The sequence below is a fragment of the Ahaetulla prasina genome, chromosome 1 (genome assembly GCF_028640845.1).
Source record: "Ahaetulla prasina isolate Xishuangbanna chromosome 1, ASM2864084v1, whole genome shotgun sequence".
In the NCBI taxonomy this organism is placed as follows: domain Eukaryota; kingdom Metazoa; phylum Chordata; class Lepidosauria; order Squamata; family Colubridae; genus Ahaetulla; species Ahaetulla prasina.
Genome location: NC_080539.1, coordinates 74,018,953 through 74,038,514, shown reverse-complemented (window position 1 = coordinate 74,038,514; position 19,562 = coordinate 74,018,953). Strand labels below are relative to the sequence as shown.

The following is a 19,562-nucleotide window of genomic DNA, read 5'->3' as shown; positions in this document are numbered from 1 at the left end:
TGCTGGGAAAAGGTAAAGGTTGTTTTGTGCAAACTCTCACAAAGTTTACTACGGCATCCTACTTTACGGGGCTTTCTGGAATGCATCTTTCATGGGTTTACACACCCCAAATTTGGTAGCAGCAGGAAACATTTGAGGTTTCAATATACTAGTATAAGCTTTTTAAGACTTCATTGTGCATTTGTTTATACACGTGCACACACACAAACACACACATGTGTATACTCAAATGTATGCACTGTGACTACATACAGCAGAGAAGAAGATTAAAATGTTCTGAGCCATGGTGGCGCAGTGGTTAGAAAGTAGTATTGCAAGCTAATTCTGTCACTTGACAGGAGTTCGATCCTGACTGGCTCAAGGTTGACTCAGCCTTCCATCCTTCCGAGGTGGGTAAAATGAGGACCTATATTGTTGGGGGCAACATGCTGACTCTGTAAACTGCTTAGAGAGGGCTGTAAAGCACTGTGAAGCGGCGTATCAGTCTAATTGCTAGTGCTAGTGCTAAAATACTACAGATAATCCTCGACATATGACCCCAATTGAGCCCAAAACTTCCATTACAGCTGTTAGCAAGACAGCTAGATAGCTGTTAAGTAAGTTGAATCCCTTTTTACAACCTTTTTGCCATGTTTGTTAAGCCAAATCACTGCAGTTGTTAAGTGAATCTGGCTTTCCCCCAATTGACTTTGCTTATTGGAAACTGGCTGGGAAGATTGCAGATGGTGATCACATGACCCTAGAGCAGGGGTCTGCAAACTTGGCTCTTTTAAGACTTGTGGACTTTAACTCCCAGAGTTCCTTAGCCAGCTGTGGACTGAGTTGAAGTCCACAAGTCTTAAAAGAGCCAAGTTTGCAGACCCCTGCTCTAGGACAATGCAACTGTCATAAATACATGTAAGTTGCCAAGTGCCCAAATGTTGATCATGTGACCATGGTGATGTTGCAATGATCGTAAATATGAAAACGGTTCATAACTCACTTTTTTCAGTAGCATTGTATTATTTATTTTATTTATTCATTTAATCAAATTTTTATACCGCCCTTCTCCCGGAGGACTCAGGGTGGTTCACAGCCAACTAAAACTATAATAATAAATATATTAAAACCATAATTAAAAAACCTATCAAATATGGCCAATTTAAAATATATATAAACAATAAAACCCAATTAAAATTTAAAACCCCAATAGTAACATATAAAATTCTAAAATCCTATGCCAGTCCTGCTCGACGAAATAGATACATCTTCAGCTCGCAGCGAAAGGTCCGATGGTCGGGAAGTTGACGAAGTCCCGGGGGAAGTTCGTTCCAGACATCTTCAAACAGTCACTAAATAAATGGTTGGAAGTCAAGGACTATCTGTATTTGTTTTGATTTATCTGAAGGGAGGGCAAAGCAATCCTAGTTAATGTTGAAGCTTTATGTAGAATGCCACTGAATGGCCAATGTGATACCACAAAAGTGAGCAGGATTGGCTGCCATTCTCTGCACTAGGACAGACTGGCAAAGCATGAGCAATGATTGGCTGGATATCTTTAAGCGTTCAGACAAACACTAAAACATATGAAGAATGGCTGTAGGATTTGGGTCTGGCTAGTGTAAAGAAAAGAAGAATTAGGGGCAACATGATAGCAGTATTCCAGGATTTGAGGGGCTACCACAAATTATTCTACAAAGCACTAGTGGGCAATACAAGAAACAATGGATGGAAAATAATCAAGGAGAGAAGCAACCTGCAATCAAGGAGAAACTTCCTAACAGTGAGGACAATATTGCTGGAACAGAAGTTGCCTTCAGAAATCGTGGGCACTCCATCACCGGAGGTTTTTAAGAAGAGACAGTCACTTATCTAAAATAGTATAGGTTCTCCCTGATTGAGCAGGGGGCTGGACTAGAAGACCTCCAAGGTCCCTTCCAGCTCTATTCTATTCTAACCATTCTGAAAGCATTTAATGTCCGCAAATAATGAGAGCATTAGGGAATCACAGGCTGGACTGAAATCCATCCTGTATTAGGCAATTGAAGTTGATTATGAATACCATACCTGTATTTCATATTTTCAGATTGGAAAATTTTACAGGAGATGAATGCAACATAAAATGTACCATAGTAGTAGTCTTATAGTGTAGATTCCTTTCCATTAGCCAAAGATTGCTGAAAAATATTACCGTAAAAGGTAAAGAAGAAAAAAAGAGGGAGATATATATATATTTATGAGAGGTTTTCCTCCTGTATAAAGATATATATATATATATTCAGGGAAGGAAGTTCCCAAACAAGAAAGCAAGAGAACCTGCTTAATTTGTTCAGAGTTTCAACCAGTGCTTTAAAGTCCCTTATTAAAAGATGACAGGCCTATATTTAGGCCTTGACATTAAGCATTATCAAGAAGCAAAGAGTTGTCAGACATTTAAAAAAAATGTTTACCTGGTTAGTCACTAGGAAGGCCACAGAGACCCATTTAGTCCAGGTTGTTCTTTCCTTGTCTTTCATCCACAAAAGTGAATCATCTTACAAAGGGAGCAAACGTTCTGTAATCAGGGCCTTGGTGAGTCAGGCATGAGCCAGGAACTCAAGGAAGACTGAAATATGTCAACCATTCCCAAAGGGTATGTATCTGAAGCTTACATAGATTTCACTGATCATGGTTCCCTCTGTGCTTAGTTGTTTTCTTGCAGACATTTCATTACCCAAACTAGGTAACATCATCAGCGCTAGTAAGGGGTGGGGTTTGCTCTCAGTTTATATTCTAGTGTCAGTGGGAGTGGTCTTGGAAGCTTTTTGGTTGGACTGTTTATTATTAGCTTGTTTGGCAGTTCCTTGATTTGGGGTATTGTTTACTTCGTGATTTCTTGATTTCTTGAGCCTGATTTTTCCTTTATCGGTACCTCATATGAGGGTTCTTTTTTTTCTCTGCTGGCAAGCATCTCAATTCTCTCATATGTTATTCTCATAAGTTGATATTGCTGGAAAATACATTATACGAGAATATCAAGGCTCTCCTACACGCCCTCATGATTCTGATTGCAGATTGCAGGCTCAGAGGGATCTTTCTATACTTACTCAATCTGAGTCCCAGTTTGGAGAGACACTACAATTTATAGTAGTACTAGAACATAGGCTAAATGTTTGTAGGCTAAATGTTCCAGTTTTAGTCCTCACATCAGACTGTCTGAAAATGGGGAAAACCAAGAAGTGGAGGCCATCCTGATCTAAAAGATGGAAACTTTGACTTAGTCTACAGCAACTCTCTTTATCTCCGGTCACCATTCTGCCAATCTGGATACCAGATAGCAAACCGCCTGAAGTTGCACAAACAGGTCCATTCAAACCACACACAACATACTAAAGGCTGTATTTGTACAACATCGGAAATTAGCTTTAAACATGTTTAAGAGTTTTGTGTAGAAACCCAACCTGCTGTATGTAATTAATTAATTAATTAATTAATGTGCAAACCCAGAAAATGGGTTCATTCAGAGAACTTAACCACTGGAAGCAGATTGAGGAGCACAATGTCTCAGCCACTCTCCTACTATTTCTCACTGAACTGCCTACTTAGCATTCTTGAATTAATCAAAGTTATGGTCAGTCTGGGAAACTAATTGCTTTTCTAGCCTTCTCTGTATAGCTCCATTACTCATCCTGTTCCTCCTCTTTTGCTTTTCTCTTCTTTCAGAAGACGTTGGAACCTCAACTTTAGAAGAAAACATTCATAGCTTATGGCTACAAAAGAAATTGCCCTCCTATATTACTAAATATTGTTGATCAATACTTAGTAACATAGGCCTAAGACAGATGTAGGCTGCAATTAAACAATTAAAATCCCATAAAGAAACTGGGGCATAGCTATACCACAAACAAATCTGAATGATGAATTCATAAGACGTTAGTTGCTTAGACAAATGTATTAAGAAATTGTGTGAAAATAGGCAAGTCTGGTCTTTAAAAAAATCTAAGCCCACATTCCAAAAGATATTGAATGCATGTATGGGCTATATACCTATGTTGGAAGAAATATCCATCTGGGTTCAGTTCCAAGTGGGGACAAAGATACTGGAAACATGGAGACTGCTTGGAAAGATGGTTTAATGGTGGTCACATGTTCAAGGCGTTGGGTGAAGAACCAGAGAGGAAAGGAGAAGAAGAGAAGAAGAGGGTAGAAGGGTAGAAGGGGTGCTGAGTGCCTGAGTTTATACTCTCTGTGGGGCCCCACCTTGGTGTTTCCTGTTCCTGTATAAAAATGTACCCCGATTTGTTGTCAAACTCCCAGGTGGTCTAGGGGTCTTAGCTAACATTGTAGGTTGTCTCTCAAGCTTGCTTGAGCCTTGCCATGTGGTGAGTTTCTGTTGCTAGATGAGTCCTATTGTGTTGCAAATAATGATTCATTGACAAAGGTGGGGGGATTGAGTGAGCTTGGCTGAAGCCTTAATTGCCCATTGACAAAGGTGGGGGGGAGTGAGTTTCTGTCTCTGACCCATTGACAAAGGGGGGCGGGGAGGCAGGAAGCTGCTTTCTTTTAAAAAGGTTTCTCCATTTCTTATCCAGGGAAATAATCTTCTGCCCTTTTTAATATTTTCTAAAATATTTCATTCTTCTAGGAGAGGAGTGAGTGCTAACTTCCTACACCTAGTTCTCAGTTTCAAAATGAATGATTGTAACTATTTTTTGGAAGGTTTGTTTGGATATGACAACGTACATGGTCACGACTTCCTCTATACCTGTAATACGATATCAAAATTCCTACCGGAAGTGATGACCCAAAGATTTATTCTCCTGTCACAATATTCAAAGATTGCCAACACTGCAAAAAGAAATTGACCAAAGCCTTTCCCACTGCACCAAACTTTAAACTGGAAGTAATATTATCTGATTTGTGACTGTTGAGAAAAATGGGGCTTACCATATCACTTTCAAATCTGGCTAAGAAAACAACAAAAATAGCAACAGCAGAAAACTTTAAAATGAGTTAGTTTTGTAACCGCTGCCATGAATAACATTGCTTGGAAACTACTGACAGAACAGTTTAATGTGATCACCAATTAATGAGTTTATTGTGTGGTGGATTCTGGAAATATGCATAAGTTGTTTGCTTGTTTCATTTCTCATCACAGCCAACACACACGAGGTCTCTCCTTTGCTTTCCTGTATTTCCTGCAGTCTTTGCTATTATAAGTTGTGTTGTGGGAGCTCTATTTATAGTACAAGGAAAGGAAAAAGCACTTCTGGAGGCAGGAAAACCAACCAAGGAAAGAATCAGAGGAAGTGCGGCTGCCATTTTACCAAACAATTTGGAAAGCATTGAGCTTCGAAACTCACAAGTGTTGTCATTGTTGCCAAGAATATGAACTGAGCACAATTCCTTTGTTTGTCCTCCAGAAGTATTCAAAAGGGCAGCTTGAACGAGAAGGATAATGGAATGAAGAAATCCTAATTTAATCAGTGTACTAAGTAGCAGAGCAGAAAAAAATCTGGAGCAGAAAAAGAGGGTGCGCAGGTAGGTAATGCACACACAGAGGTAAAGTATCCACTCTACATTTTATTTCTAGGTTTCTTAGAGGTGCAAATAAGGTTGTTTTACCTCAGAGTTCTGCTTCCCTAAGATCACTGCTCCATCTCTGTGTCTAGTACTTTGATTGGCTGGGATTGGCTGGGAATTGTACTTTGGCATCTGAAAACTAAACGTGCTGGGGACACTGAATCTCAAGTGGAAAAAACTGGGATGCCAATACAGGTGCTGTGTCAGAATTTCCATAGAGACAAAAGGAGACTATAACAAATCGAAGAAAGATGAAGTCTGACAATATCTAATGCCCATGTTCTTGAATAACTCATGTTTACATTTCCAAAAAAGTACACTTTTTGTGCTTAGTTTGTGACCAGTATCGCAGTAATTGTAGGAGTGGGACATGATCTAAATGCCTGCTCTTACAAGGGCTGATCTTGCTGCTAAAAGGAGCTAGAGACCATGTAGCGACGCGTCTGCAAGATCTCCTGAAGTCTTCTCACTTTGACTGGTCTGGGGAAACTTTGTAATTGCACAGATTTTGTTGGCTTGCTTTCATGGATTCAGAACTTTCATTAAGTCACAGTGGTGACTGCAAGTGTGGGCTGTGATTCACAGCATCCTATGCCTCAATAAATGTGTTAGGATTTACAATGGTCCAGAACGTTGTTGTTGTTGTTGTTGTTGTTTGTTGTTGTTGTTGTTGTTGTTGTTATAGCTGTTTTGGTTTCTACTATTCTCCTGAACCATTTAGATCATAATTTGGTAGAAAAGAAACTATAAATAAACTGATGCTGATGAATACTATCGAGATAGGGTAGCTGTATTTGTTTGAAGAAGTAGGGTTGAAACAATGGCAAATACGCTTAGTTTGCAGGGGCAGTTTATTCTTTGTGTTGGTAGAAAACATCAGTGGTGTAGATCTGAAAAGTACCAGCTTGCCCTCTTCGTTCTCAACTAGCATTCTAATTTGACTGGCTAACTTAAAGATCCAGGGTGACTTCTTTCCAACTTCTTGTGTCTTGGGAGGAAGTATAATGGCAGTCACAATTGTATGATGAAAGTCCATCCTTTTTCAGTTCATTAACTTTGTTGAGCTCCCCCCACCACAAATGTGCATGCTGCCTTATCAATCCATATATTTCTTTTATTGCCCCTCTTCCCTCCCCCAGATAACAAGAAGATGACAAAGCCCAGTCTAACACATTTTTAAAAACCATAAGGCTCCCTTTGGCCATTATCTAATTTATTTAATCTAATTAAATAAATAAATAATTATCAAGAGAAGAAGGGTACTCCAATACAGCTAGGGATGTCTATTTAAGTCAATCTTCTTCATGTGCTGGATTTAACATGAAGGTAAAATCATGATGGTAGAATTGTGCTACCAGAGCATATTTCTACTATGATAAGATTAAATATAAGGCCTTCTGTCTACATTTTTGGAGAAGTTTTGTTTTGCCGCTAAGAAAAACAAATTTGAAGGCGTCTCTGCAAGTTAAAAGTTGAAGAGGCATATAATTGTTCAGCAGATATTTTTAGAAGTTAACAGCTTCCAAAATTTGCAGCCAGTTCTTCTTTTCCATAAAGGAAAGCTATTAGGTTGTAGAAAGCTGATTTGCCCATTGAGGTACAGGTGTGAATAGAGAAAAACAAAAACAACTTTCTAATGGAAGCCCTCACAGGCATACAGACAGTATAGTATTGAGAAAGAACTACACAACCACAATAATGCTGTTTGTTCCAAGAATTTGGTCAGCTTGCATTCCACAAATAGTGCAGCATTCCTCAAAGACAGATCTCTGAGCTGCTGTGCTAATTGGTTTTGGAAACTTAGAGGGTTTTTAAGGCCATATGAAGGATTATATGGCAGGAGTTTGGTCAGTCAAAACAGAACAGATTTTCTTTTAAAAAAAATCTCAGCCTTTGGCTGCCTTCTTCCTTGGATCCCTGCTGATGAGTTTCAGCTGATGGAAAAGAACTGTTGGGTTTGTTCACTCATCATGTGTCCCCTGTCTTGTGTCTGACTCATGACGTTAAATGTAAGATTGCATAGGCAATAGAACAATAACAAAGATTCAGAGCGATCCTCAAACCATATCTAATGTTATTGCCCTTCTTGGCTGAATCATGTGGCTAAAACAGTTCTGCTTGTTGCTGCCATTCATTGTGTTCTCTATGGGCAAAAGAGGCTTGCTTTGGCCCCAACAGTCTACAGTCCAACATCATTACATTTTTGATGATGCAGCTTTGCCCTTCCAATTGTGGTAGTGACCTGTTTCATCTATCATTGGAAAAGCAGGATTCGGTAATGGGAGTATCTGCACAGACTTCTCTGCTAGAGACACACTAATAGAGCAATGGACGGCTGTCTTTTGATGAACACCTGGCGGCGGTCGCCAGGAGGGCCTTTTACCAAGTTCGCTTGGTTCGCCAGTTGCGTCCCTTCCTTGACCGGGATGCCTTATGCACGGTCACTCATGCTCTGGTTACGTCTAGGCTGGATTATTGCAATGCTCTCTACATGGGGCTGCCCTTGAGGTGCACCCGGAGGCTGCAGTTAGTCCAGAATGCGGCTGCGTGAGTAGTAACGGGAGCCGCTCGTGGCTCCCACGTGACATCGCTGCTCCATAGCTTGCACTGGCTTCCTGTGGTCTTTCGGGTGCGCTTCAAGATTTTGGTAACTATCTTTAAAGCGTTCCATGGCTTAGGACCCGGGTACTTACGAGACCGCCTGCTGTTACCTTTTGCCTCCCACCGACCAGACGCCTCACAGAGAGGGCCTCCTCAGGGTGCCGTCCGCCAAACAGTGTCGGCTGGCGGCCCCCAGGAGTAGGGCCTTCTCTGTGGGGGCAGTGACGCTCTGGAACGAACTTCCCCCTGGCCTGCGTCAAGTGCCTGATCTTCGGACCTTCCGTCGTGAGCTCAAAACATATTTATTTATTAAAGCGGGACTGGCATAATTAGTGTTGAATTTTAATTGGGTATTCTTAATATTTTTAAATTTTTAAATCTAAATTTTAATAATCAGCCTTAATAATTTGCTCTTTTTAAATGTTGTTTTAAATTGTATATATTTTGTTTTTATTCTGGCTGTACACCGCCCTGAGTCCTTTGGGAGAAGGGCGGTATAAAAATTTAATAAATAAATAAATAAATAAATAAATAAATGGGGGATATGGGCATCCAGGGGCAAACAGAGCAACTGTCAACATGTGCATATTGATGTCATCACTCCTTTGATATAAATTATGTCATTTGCAAATTTCATAATTTGTGCCTTGCACAATGATGTCATGAGGCACTTGTCATCACTGCGGTTTGTACCCATGCCTTTGGGTTGGTCAGCTACTTCATGGTGGATTGCTCTTAAATCCCTATAAGGAGGGATTAAAACTGCCTATGTTCTATCGCCCTTTGGGATGGTACTTGTTGCTTCACTGAAAAAATTGAATGGCTTAATTGTGAAAATAAAAGCAAATTTTTCATAATCATTTGCATATCCATGATTCTAAACTTCTGCAATCTGGTTACATCCGCACAAGGTTGTAGTGTATTTAACTCTCTACAACTATGGGAATTGTAGTTCAATGCATCTGATAAGTACTTGGACCAACAAAAATACATTCTAGAACAGAGGTCTCCAACCTTGGCAACTTTAAACCTGTTGGACTTCAACTCCTAGAATTCCCCAGCCAGCTTTGCTTTGCTGGCTGGGGGATTCTGGGAGTTGAAGTCCGCCAGGCTTAAAGTTGCCAAGGTTGGAGACCCCTGTTCTAGAATAACAGATGATATCTACTACATTCTTCTAGAACTTCTCCCTCCAGTTTACAGATCAAGAATTCATACTAGCATAAATGCCCATGTAGCACATGAACTCAAGATGAAATTTGTGTGCTTCTCCACACAGAAGTGGCTCACTCATCTAGAGTTAATGTGGTGTGAGCCACTTTCTTCCTTCCTGAGGATATTTTTGTCCTCAATCCCACACTCTCCATCCTCTCTTTCTCTCTCCCCCTCCCTCCCTCCAGCAAACACATACTTGTCAGTCTCCTTTCCTTTCAAACACTTCCTTCCTCAAGCTCAGTGTTGGACAGTGGGTCCAATTCACTCTTTCAGATTTTGAAAGTATTGATTGGGCCAGTGGAGAACAAGCTCACCACCTTTCTCGAAGGCATCCCTCCTTGGGTAGAAAGCTATGTCCAGTAGTGAGCACTGTTCTCTTTCTGTTAAGGTCCACCTCCCTTTGGCTCTCACCATGCAAGGTTTTTTTTTCTCCCTTAGTTTACTCAGAGATCTTTGGGAAAGGTTTTATTTAACTGCCCTTTGTTTAAAATTCTGTTGGTGAACAGCCTCCAACTACAGATCCAGTCGATGATGATTGATTCCCCATCAGCATTTCTTACCTGTTATTACATTTGGGATCCATCTTTGTGTGGCTGAAGTATAAAAGCTGTCTAACTCAGTTAGAATTTCTATTGTCTCGATCTTTATTGGCAATGCCTCACCTATATAATGGCCCAAGGAAGGCCTGTTGAATATGCCAGGTGTTGCATCATCACAGACTTTTAGAGCTCTTTCTTTGACTTGCCCTGCACATTAATAAAGGACAATATTTGTAGTTCATAGTTGAAATGAAGGGTCTTGGTGCTCTCTGAACTTGCCTGTTTTCTTGCAGTTGTTTCATTACCCAAATTAGGTAACATCATCAGAGCTAGTCCTGACAACCAAAAAACCAAGCTCAGAGAGCACCAAGGACCCCTGCTCAGCAATGCTAGTAGATGATAGTACCTGAGTAATGCTGAGAGGAGATATAGTCTCCTACTCATATGCCAAATTCTCTTGGCCAGTTTATGTGACTGGCAGGAGGAATACTCTTACCACTGTGCCCCACTGTGTCCCAGTCATGCCTTATCTTCTGAGAGTGGATTTAGAGTCTACAGTAAGGAAGGCAGAAATGGATAGGGAGAGGTCTGTGGGATGGAGGGGCGGTTTCTTAAAGGACTCTTCCCCAAAGAACTCTAGCCTCTTGGGATATGCACCTACACCAATCCTGCTGAGTGAAATATTTGTGCATATAAACTATGCACACTGAAAGGAATTCTGCCTTCATGAGGTCATTCAAAGTACTGAAAGAAAAGCTTCGGGGAACGTATTAGTACAAACTGTTCTCTTTACAGTGCTAAATCAGCCCCATTCTTTCTGAATTTCTACATCTCCTCCTTTAAAGCCGACTCCTGCGAAGGTTTTGCACAGAGCAGCCCCTTCATTAAATGAAAAGCACGGTGGTTAGAGTGTTGGTCTGAGGGCCCATCCATACAGGCTCTGCTCCCTGTTCCAGAAATAGCTCTGCCCCTGTACTATCTTCTACAAGTGTACTGCTGCTGAATTGGTTCATTTGCAATAGAGCTCAAATGATAGAAAAAATAAATGGAAAGCTTACTATGTTGGGCAAGCTGGTTTCCCACTGGTCAGAACTCTAACTCATCCTGCCTCTATTTTTTGTTCCCCACCTCCATTAATATCCCATTCCTGCTATCAGTCTATAGCAGGAGTCTCCAACCTTGGCCCCTTTAAGACTTGTGGACTTCAACTCCCAGAGTTCCTTTTGCTGGCTGAGGAACTCTGGGAGTTGAAGTCCACAAGTCTTAAAGGGACCAAGGTTGGAGATCCCTGGTCTATAGACATGTTTCTCTTTTTCCCCCAGGTAAATAGCAATGTGAAACCATGATTAGGTGGTGCAGGGCTATACTATTTCGCATAGTGAAAACAGAAAGTACAGCTATCTCTGTACTTGCAAGTGTGGATGGGATTCTTTTTCTTTTCCAGTATTTACCTCACACTTTCAATCTGATTACGTGGAGCCCATCCAGAGGTGGGTTTCAGCAAGTTCTGACCAGTTCTGGAGAACTGGTAGCGGAAATTTTGAGTCGTTCAGAGAACCTGTAGTAAAAATTCTGACTGGCCCCGCCCCCATCTATTCTCTGCCTCCCAAGTCCCAGCTGATCGGGAAGAAATGGGGATTTTGCAGTATCCTTCCCCTGGAGTGGGGAGGGAATGTAGATTTTACAGTATCCTTCCCTGCCATGCCCACCAAGCCATGCCCACCAAGTCGCACCCACAGAACCAGTAGTAAAAAAATTTGAAACCCACTACTGAGCCCATCATAGAAGCTACACAGTAATAGAGGAACAGTGTGGAAGGAAGGGAGGAGGGAGAAACTTCTGTTGACTACCTTCTTCCCCCCACTGCCATTTCAGTGGCTTCCTCAGGCAGCAGCTGAGGAAGCTGCTCCTCCTCTAACCAATTGGATCACCTGGAATCAAGGAAGAGAAGGGGTCAATAATAATAATAATAATAATTTAATTTTTATACCGCCCTTCTCCCGAAGGACTCAGGACCCTGCACAGCCAGATAAAATCAACAAACCATGGATACAGTACAAATAAAAACAATGCTAAAGAACTTATTGAATTTGGCCCCTAAATTAAAATACATAAACCATAAAACCCGAATTAAAATTGCAAATACTAATACTAATTCTATGCCAGTCCTGCGCGGAAAAATAAATACGTCTTCAGCTCACGGCGAAAGGTCCGGAGATCAGGAAGTTGACGAAGTCCTGGGGGAAGCTCGTTCCAGAGGGTAGGGGCCCCCACAGAGAAGGCTCTCCCCCTGGGGGTCGCCAGCCGACATTGTTTGGCTGACAGCACCCTGAGGAGGCCCTCCCTATGGGAGCGCACGGGTCGGTGGGAGGCAAACGTTGGCAGAAGGCGATCCCGTAGATAACCCGGTCCTAAGCCATGGAGCACTTTAAAGGTGGTAACCAACACCTTGAAGTGCACCCGGAAGACCACAGGCAGCCAGTGCAGCTTGCGCAGGATAGGTGATATATGGGAGCCACAAGTGGCTCCCTCTATCACCCGCGCAGCCGCATTCTGGACCAACTGAAGCCTCCGGGTGCTCTTCAAGGGAAGCCCCATGTAGAGAGCATTGTAATAGTCCAGGCGAGAAGTGACGAGAGCATTAGTGACTGTGCATAGGGAATCCCGGTCTAGAAAGGGGCGCAACTGGCGAATCAGGCCTACCTGATAAAAAGCTCTCCTGGAGACGGTCGTCAGATGTTCTTCAAAGGACAACCACCCATCCAGGAGAACGCCCAAGTTGCACACCCTCTCCATCGGGGCCAATGACTCACCCCCAACAATCAGCTGCGGCTGCAGCTGGCTGTACCGGGATGCCGGCATCCACAGCACACTCCGTCTTGGAGGGATTGAGCTTGAGCCTGTTTCTCCCCATCCAGACCTGCAGGGCCTCCAGACACTGGGACAGCACTTCGACAGCTTCGTTGGGGTGGCCTGGGGTGGAAATGTACAGCTGAGTGTCATCAGCGTACAGTTGATAACTCACCCCAAAACCACTGATGATCTCACCCAGCGGCTTCATATAGATGTTGAACAGGAGGGGTGAGAGAACCGACCTCTGCGGCACCCCACACATGAGGCACCTCGCGGTCGATCTCTGCCCTCCTGCCAACACCGTCTGTGACCGGTTGGAGAGATAGGAGGAGAACCACTGAAAAATGGTGCCTCCCACTCCCAAACTCCCCAGCCGGCGCAGCAGAATACCATGGTCAATGGTATCAAAAGCCGCTGAGAGATCTAAAAGGACCAGGGCAGAGGAATAACCTCTGTCCCGAGCCCTCCAGAGATCATCAACCAACGCGACCAAAGCCGTCTCTGTGCTATACCCAGGTCGAAAGCCGGACTGGAACGGGTCCAAATAGACCGTTTCATCCAGGTACTGGGGTAAATGACATGCCACCACACTCTCAACAACCTTCGCCACAAAGCGAAGGTTGGAGATGGGATGATAATTTCCCAAAACAGCTGGGTCCAGGGAAGTCTTCTTGAGGAGGGGCCTCACCACCGCCTCTTTCAAGGCGGAAGGAACAACACCCTCCATCAAAGAAGCATTAATAATCCCCTGGAGCCAGCCTCGTGTAACCTCCTGTGTGGCCAGCACCAACCAGGAGGGACACGGGTCCAATAAACATGTGGTGGCATTCAGCCTTCCCAGCAGCCTGTCCACGTCCTCAGGAGCCACAGTGTCAAACTCATCCCAGATGTTCTCAACAAGACTTGTCTCTCTCATCTCACCTGGATCTATCCAATTTTGGTCCAAACCGTCCCAAGGCTGAGCGATTTTATCGTGCAGCTACTTACTAAAATCCTCAGCTCGCCCCTGCAGCGGGTCATCCCGGACCTCCTGATGCAGGAGGGAACGGGTCACCCGAAACAGGGCGGCCAGGCGGTTAATCAAGCGATGGCATCTTCAGAAGTCCTGGCAGCTTTTCTAGGGATCAGTTCTCCTGAGTTCCTCATGGGGTGAGGAAAAAGTATCCATGTGGCCCTCCCTCTGCCCTCAATCTCTGCCACTTGCAGGAGAGGCTTGGCAGAACATTGGAGGGCCCATCTGAGAAGTTTGCCTTAGGTTCACAAGGTCTTACTTTAAACTCCGGAGAGTTTGGTAGTAAAAATATGGATATGTGATTATTTCACCATTATGGCTGTTGAAAGTTCCTTAGATGTAACAAGAGAAGAATGTGTTTGGAGGCAAGAGATTTCCTTCATAGCAACTGCTCAGAGGTGCGAGTTGTTTTGCAAACTGTTTAAACAAATGCACACAAGTTGCAAATGTGCAATCTTCCAATTCCCAGAAAAACTGCTGAATTCTTAGTTTACTGTTAGAAGTTTCTGGATCTGGTCATAATCCAGTCCTATTCTAAGCAAGGTTCATGTGCCCTCTACTTTGCATTTTAACAGTGGTTTATTTAAATCTACAACTGCATATAAACAAGATAAAGTAAAATAATTCATACACTACAATAGATGTAGTGAATGGGGGATTAGTAGAAAAGATTTTACATCCCATTTTTTGGAGAACAGATTAAGGAGTTTTGTTGCTCCAAGATTTCTTTGGGGATCAGGATGTTAACAAGGTGACAACTGTTGTACTTTCTCTTTGTCAACTACAACTAAACTTATATTGGGTTCCTATATGGTGCTGCCTACTAGAAACAGGAGAACTAAGATGATTGCCGTACAGAAATTACAGTAATCATGATTGGTATCAAATTTTTCATGAGGAATTGAGGTTGGGAAACAATATGAAGTGGAGATGAGCTAAGAAACCCGGGTTCAAGTCCACCTTCAGCTAGGGAATCTCATTGAGTCATCTTGAGTGAATCTTTGTCTCTCGACTCAATCTTTCTTGTGCGCAGCGTCATCTGCAAAGAAAATCTTCAGGGAAAATAATGAAAGCAGGATTTGCCATTGTGATGCACGCAGTGCCTCTATGTTGTGACATTGCATGCATAAAAGTTTGTGTTGCTATGTTGTAACACTGTTGTTATGGTTTTGATGAAAGTGCCAATCCTGTGATGTAGAGCAGGGGTCTCCAACCTTGGCAACTTTAAGCCTGGAGGACTTCAACTCCCAGATTCTGGGAGTTGAAGTCCTCCAGGCTTAAAGTTGCCAAGGTTGGAGACCCCTGATGTAGAGAGTAAACAAGCTGAGCTTGAAAGAAATATACAGGGACCGTTAGGTCAGCAAAAGCGACAAAAATATTTTTGAAGGCCAGAACAGTGAGTTAACATTTGTAAGCAGCTCAGGCAGATGCCTCCAGGAGGAGGAGGAGCGGGAGGGGGAACAAGATTCTGTTATTACAGCCATTCTCAGTTACAGCCTTCTTGTGGAATTGAATTTCGTTCTGATCTATCTAGTGGGGCTGACATCAGCATAGCTCTACTTGATGGTTCTTTGGAGAAAAAGTATTATTTTATGCTATCTTGAACTCCTAGCCGTCTAACAAGATTATCAAATATTTTATGGTTTCTCTACACTTAGTTCCAAGGCCTTGCGCATAGATATGCATGCACACCCATCACTGATAATATGAAGTGTTCCACATCTTCACATTCATGCCTTTATTTTTTTTTTGTGGAGCCCGCATGTTATCTCTGCTTACAGTGGGAGCCCTGCAAGACTTTTTTCTGCTGCCATATCTAGAAAAAGGCTTTTCTTTCCATCATGTCCTCCAGATGCCTTTAAGCTCAGCCACTTCACATGAGAGCTACTTGTTTATTTATAGCCGGCTTTTAATCACACTTGGATATTTTTAAAATGTCTTGCCTGGTGATATCGGAATTGCTTTTATTCATAGATTTGCTTAAATCTCATTGTTTGTCCAGCAATAGCAGAACCAGCAAGGTATTGCAGGGCAGTAAATCCAGCAGCCGCTTTCTTCTGGAAGCCCACTTAGGAGAAAATCCTAAAGATAAACAATAAAAGCCTACAGGATATGATTAGAGCACAAGCATGTTCTTTGAAAAACTCATGCCACACTTTTCCCCAACTCACTGCCCTTAAGCTGTGTAGGGCTGTAAATGCTATCAACCTTAGCCAGCAGGACTACTGACATGCTAGCTGGCAACATGGAAGGGTGGATGAGAAGGGTGGATCGGAAGGGTGGATGAGACTAATCAACACAGACTTTCCACCGTTCAGATCAGGCTGATCTTGGGCTTTTGTACAGTCTCATTGCACTGAACCATATGCATGGATCAGATCAGAGGCAATGTGCATTAAAGAAGGACCATTTAGCCTTGTCAGAGATAAGGAACTGTGCAGTGGTGGGATCCTCCCGGTTTAACAACTGGTTTGGTGATCACACGCTTCGTGCGCGCACATGTGCTTTGTGCACCTGAGGTGCACTACCCATCCATGCGCAGTTTGAAGAAATCTTCACTTTCGTGTTTCTTTGGAGGAGAAACACAGCTGAGTCATGGCAATCTGCTCTGCCGCGTGAATCAGCTGAGAAGATAAAGGTAGGAAAATAGCGCAGGTAGGTGGGTGGGCCCATCTGATCATCGGGGTGAACTGGTTCGCTCCCAGCTGATCATCGGAGCTACCGGTTCGCCCGAACTGGTCCAAAGCAGTAGAATCCCACCCTCTGGAACTGTGGTTGTAGAATTCATAGAAGATAAATTAAGAGTAATGGAATAAATGAAGAATTCAACTACATGAATGTTTTTGGCCCCACTGTATCTTGCAACATCCTTTTCCCCCACCAGCATCTCCTGAACAGAGAGGAATAAATGGGAGAGGGGCTACTGGGAAGAAAAGAATGGCCCACTGGGCACTATCATCATCATCAATTAAGTGTAAATCTCTCTATTAAATTTAAATTTATTAAACTTAAAATAGATTCCTCTCTCATGCCACTTCATGTTGCTCTGAAAAAACATTTGGAAGGTACCTTAAAATGCTGCTTCAGCAGAAAGAAGGGAGTCTAAAGAAGGTTTATTTTGGAAACATCTTTAAGTTCTTGTCTTTGAATCCAGGCAAAGCCTTTTAGAATGCTTTTCAAGTGAGACCCAGGGATAGATATGGAAAAACCTTACTCAGAAATCTCCTAAGGCATTCTAGTATAAAAGACCTCGACTAAAAGTGTTAAAAGGTTAGTGAAGTTGCTTTACACGCTTTCAAAATGGCATCAATTTGGATTATCTAGGGAAATAGAGGGTGGGATGGAGGGTTATTTTAGGAAAGGTAAGATTAAGCAAAGATCAAGCAACAAATTAGATCCTATCAAGGTTAAACATCAAGGAAACAGAATGCCCACCAAATATTTCTTTGCATTTCTTTTTTCTTTGGCTGCAGCCAGACAGCATTGGAATGCTACTTTCCAATCTGTGAGGTGACGGGAAAGTATGTTGGCATAAATTATGCTGCCCTCATTTCTGATCCTTATTCTGCCTCAGTGATATGTTTTACTGTTTTAATGAAAAAAAGTTAAGAAAATTAACTTCTCCTAGCCTCACTTCTCCTCCTGCTGAGCACACCCAGATTTTGGGGGTGGGTGGGACAAGCAGCAATGGCTATCCCTAATATGTGATGAGGCAGAGGTTGGCAAGTGCAGGTGGATTAGAACAACTAGTTTATCCCAAATGTGCTTTTTCAAGAGTCAGGTGGACCTTGTTTTTGCTTGAAGATGTTTTGCTTCTCATATAAGAAGCGAATAAGAAATGAAACTTCTTCAAGGAAAAACAAAGTCTAGTTGTCTCTTGAAAAGTACCTTTGGGACAACAATGACCTGGATGACTGAGACTCTCTATAGAGAACATCTAGTTTAGCTGCCTGTTATTTGGCCTAACCAAGAGGCTGTACATGCAGAAATGGATTTCAGTGCTCTTCTGAAAGAATGTTAGGGTCCAAAAATAGTTCAGTTCACAAGTCATACAGGGTGAGGAACAGCTGTCAGCAGGTTCTGGAGAACTGGTAGAGGAAATTTTGAGTAGTTCGGAGAACCTCTGGCTGAGGAAGTCCACAAGTCTTAAAGTTGCCAAGGTTGGAGACCCGTGCTCCACAATGCATTCACTCTTTTCCACATTACCATTCACACACACACACACACACACACACACACACACACACACACACACAGGTGGGGGGGGGGGGAGAGAGAGAGAGAGAGAGAGAGAGAAATGTATTTAAAGTTAGCCAAGGAGGGAGAATTACATGAAAAGGGAAAATATTTCATTTTTCCTTTATATGATAAATCTATGTTGTAATTCTTTGAGGGCTTATATTCTAGTCTTTAACTGAGTCCTCATTCACTGTTAGATTAAATTTTACATTGTTTCACATGTTGCCTTTCTTTCCCTTAGATTCAGAACCACATTAGTAAGTTACATAATTCATTTCCCATTTCTCCTTTAATGTAGACAGCAGAAAGAGTTTGATATTTTATTTTTTGCCAACCACATCTGAACCCAAACCTCAGGCTTTGGTTTATGACTATCTTCCTGAATCTAACCCTAGAGAAAGTTAACTCAGTGCCTTTACTAAATTACTACTGAATGTGAGATGGGTAGCTATACAAATGTGATTAAAAAGGTACACTACATACATGAATGCATGCATACATATATACATACGTACGTATGTATATACATACTAAAATGCCACTTCTACTCAACTTGGCAAACAGTAATTAATCAAAAATGGAGCAAAAGTTTCTATATTCCTTTTCTCAACCATGACTGACCATGTGTGAGCCCAAGACCAATTTTGGTCAGCTCTTAAGCAAACATGGCATAATATGGTATTTAGCCATATCTGAACTCAAAAAATGCGATTAACCTTTGCTATAATTGATTTACAATAGGCTAGCCTCAGGCTACGGTTTATTACTATCTTGCCGAATCTAACTATAGAGAAAATAAACTCAGTGCCTTTACTAAGCTACTACTGAATATGAGATGGGCAGCTATACAAATTAGTAGAAGGTGCACATAATAAAGTTAGTAGGTAAAAGCAGAGACAATTTGAAATTCAGATCACAAGGTCCACTCTCAATGACAAGTCTGTGTAGCAACATGTCATCAAGGTGCTAAGAGAAATTCAAGATTCTGAGTTGTCACAGCAAATGGAGGGATCAAAGGAAGCACATTCAAGGCCAGCTTACGAAAGTTGTTCTAGCATGTGAATATTCTCTTCCTTCCTCCCTCTTTTTCTCTCCCTTTCTCCCTCTCTCTTTCTTTCTCTCACTCTCTCACCTTCTCTCTCTCTCTCTCCTTCTCTCTCCCTTTCTCCCTCTGCCACTCTCTCCCTTTCCCCCCTCCCTCCCCATCTAGCACAGCCAGGATAGCAGCAGCTGATTATTCTGATTATGCTTACTCTTGTTATTGTTGTTAGTTGCGAAGTCGTGTCCGACCCATCGCGACCCCATGGACAACATTCCTCCAGGCCTTCCTGTCCTCTACCATCCTCTGGAGTCCATTTAAACTCATGCCTACTGCTTCAGTGACTCCATCCAGCCACCTTGTTCTCTGTCGTCCCCTTCTTCTTTTGCCCTCAATCTTTCCCAGCATTAGGCTCTTCTCCAGTGAGTCCTTCTTTCTCATTAGGTGGCCAAAGTATTTCAGTTTCATCTTCAGGATCTGGCCTTCTAAAGAGCAGTCAGGGTTGATCTCCTCTAGAACTGACTTA

General features: G+C 42.4%; 1 protein-coding gene across 3 annotated transcripts in view; it reads left to right on the top strand.

The window, feature by feature from the left end:
- The first annotated feature begins 5,181 nt into the window (after positions 1–5,181).
- The window catches only part of RASGRP3 (RAS guanyl releasing protein 3), an 82,988-nt gene continuing 68,607 nt past the window's right edge, over positions 5,182–19,562 (top strand). For 2 of the 3 annotated variants that reach the window (XM_058164048.1, XM_058164030.1), the window contains exon 1: positions 5,182–5,499. The gene's annotated coding sequence lies outside the window, so the exon portion shown is untranslated. Of the gene's footprint in view, positions 5,521–19,562 lie in introns of all 3 variants that reach the window. The other variant, XM_058164039.1, reaches the window with a different exon arrangement.